This window comes from Nematostella vectensis, chromosome 11 (assembly GCF_932526225.1).
Source record: "Nematostella vectensis chromosome 11, jaNemVect1.1, whole genome shotgun sequence".
NCBI classification, from domain to species: Eukaryota; Metazoa; Cnidaria; class Anthozoa; order Actiniaria; family Edwardsiidae; genus Nematostella; species Nematostella vectensis.
In genome coordinates, this window is record NC_064044.1 from 4,683,472 (window position 1) to 4,686,031 (window position 2,560).

Genomic DNA, 2,560 nt, shown 5'->3' on the forward strand with positions numbered 1-2,560 from the left:
CTTAATTCCTGCACCCAGGCAGGACAAGTACCAGAATGGTAGTCGAGGGGAGACCAATCCACATCATGAAGGAAAAGAACAAAGGAGTTTTGGTTGGGAACATCGCCTGCCTCAACCTCCGTCTGGGGAAACTCTTAACTGGCATCTTTGCAGAAAGGGTCCACGATACCTTTCTGTAAACAACCTTTTGCATGATCAACAAAAAGTTTGCCGCGAAAGCGCTAGAGGTACGAAGGACCATCTTTCTGTATAAAAGCTGTTTTGAAGAGCAATGAACGAAGGAAGACAAATCTATGCATGGAATGGGTGGAGATTTAACAAAGCTTATGAATTTGCTACCCACTCTTGGGTAGTTAAGTGCCTAGGAATAGGTGAGCATGCCCGGGAGAGGGACTTCGAGAAAAACAGACGGGGATGCTCGACAGCAAAATCAGTTTTAACCCTAAGGGATAGTGGCATTAAGGGCGTGGTAAACAAAACTTCTTACCCCTAAGAGATAGCACATTGGGTAGGAATTTTTAACCCTAAAAACAATGCCCGTTTTAATTCGCTGACGTACCCTGTATTCTATGTTACCGACAATAAAGCCGGAAGTATCAACCGATCAGATGACTTGTGGTTTATTGTAGAATACGTTTCGAGCGGAAGGGCCACTATTTTGTGAGACACCCTAAAAGATAGCAGCATCGGAAAAAATCCTAAAACACCCCCCCAAGAGATAGCATAGAAGACAGGTCGATCTCCTCCGTCTACTTTTCTGGAGAGCCCCCCCCCCCCCACCGGAGAGCATGCCCACTTGGAAAACTAATTTGTATACCAACAACCAACTTACTGGATCAGTCAGTATAAAAAGAAGTATTTTCCAAGGTGATTCTTTCTCGCCACTTCTTTTTGTCATCACCATGTTTACAATGGTGAGCTCATAAATGATTTCTCTCCTTTTTTTATGCATTTTAATGTTCCTCTTCACAGTTCTTGATCCCCTTAGACAGATTAGGGAGGATCGGATGGGGATCCAGGACACCGTTGTCGCGTAATCCTCCCCTTTCTTTGCGGCGTTTAGCTAGGCCAGCCTACTATGGTACCTCTCACATTCCTCGCCCATTCCTCCGGTGGTGGTGAACACTAATAGGGTGAAAGTTCCAGTTTTCATGGTTGAGGTGGGGGGATCCAGGTGGGATATGGTCCTTGTGGATCCGTCCTTGTTAGAGGCATTTTGTTTTTACCCGATAACGCTTCATCGGGTATTTATATTTACTTTTACCCGATGACGCTTTATCGGGTATTTATATTTTCTTTTACCCGATAACCTGATAACGCTTTATCGGGTATTTATATTTTGTTTTACCCGATAACGCTTTATCGGGTATTTATATTTTGTTTTACCCGATAACCTGATAACGCTTTATCGGGTATTTGTATTTTGTTTTACCCGATAACGCTTTATCGGGTATTTATATTTTCTTTTACCCGATAACGCTTCATCGGGTATTTGTATTTTGTTTTACCCGATAACGCTTCATCGGGTATTTATATTTTCGTTACCCGATAACCTGATAACGCTTTATCGGGTATTTGTATTTTGTTTTACCCGATAACGCTTCATCGGGTATTTATATTTTGTTTTACCCGATAACCTGATAACGCTTTATCGGGTATTTATATTTTGTTTTACCCGATAACGCTTTACCGGGTATTTATATTTTCTTTTACCCGATAACGCTTCATCGGGTATTTATATTTTGTTTTACCCGATAACCTGATAACGCTTTATCGGGTATTTATATTTTGTTTTACCCGATAACGCTTTACCGGGTATTTATATTTACTTTTACCCGATAACGCTTCATCGGGTATTTATATTTTGTTTTACCCGATAACCAGATAACGCTTTATCGGGTATTTGTATTTTGTTTTACCCGATAACGCTTCATCGGGTATTTATATTTACTTTTACCCGATAACGCTTCATCGGGTATTTATATTTTGTTTTACCCGATAACCTGATAACGCTTTACCAGGTATTTATATTTGAAATAACTTTTACCCGATGAAATGTTACCGGGTATTATGCTTTTAATCTACTCCAAATTCATCGGGTATTAATAACCTTTACCAGATACCTTTTATTTATACCTGGTGGCCCTAAAGTCCAATTGATCCCAACGTTTAATGTTGTAGAAATAGCTTCCTTTATGAAAGGCCGCTGGTCCTCGTCATGAAGAAAGCTATTTCCAAACAGCTGACCGAGCGCTTCTCCGCTCTGAGTAAAATCTCTCTTGAGCTGCTGAAACAACACCGATGACGCGCCTTTGGCGCGCTTTGCGCTCTGACGCGGCCCAGCGCTATTTAGATTCTCAATATCTTGGAAACTCCTCGAGGCGAAACACCGTTTAAGATTACCCACGGAAGTTGCTGGTGGAGTTAAGGGCGAGGGTGATATCGGCTGCAGTTCACTCTCCTCGTACTTGACTCCCGCCAAATCGCGATCTTGATCAAGGGGAGTCAAATTCGATTTATTTAGTAGCTTTCTAGCAGCTTCTAGAATTCCAAAGGCGAC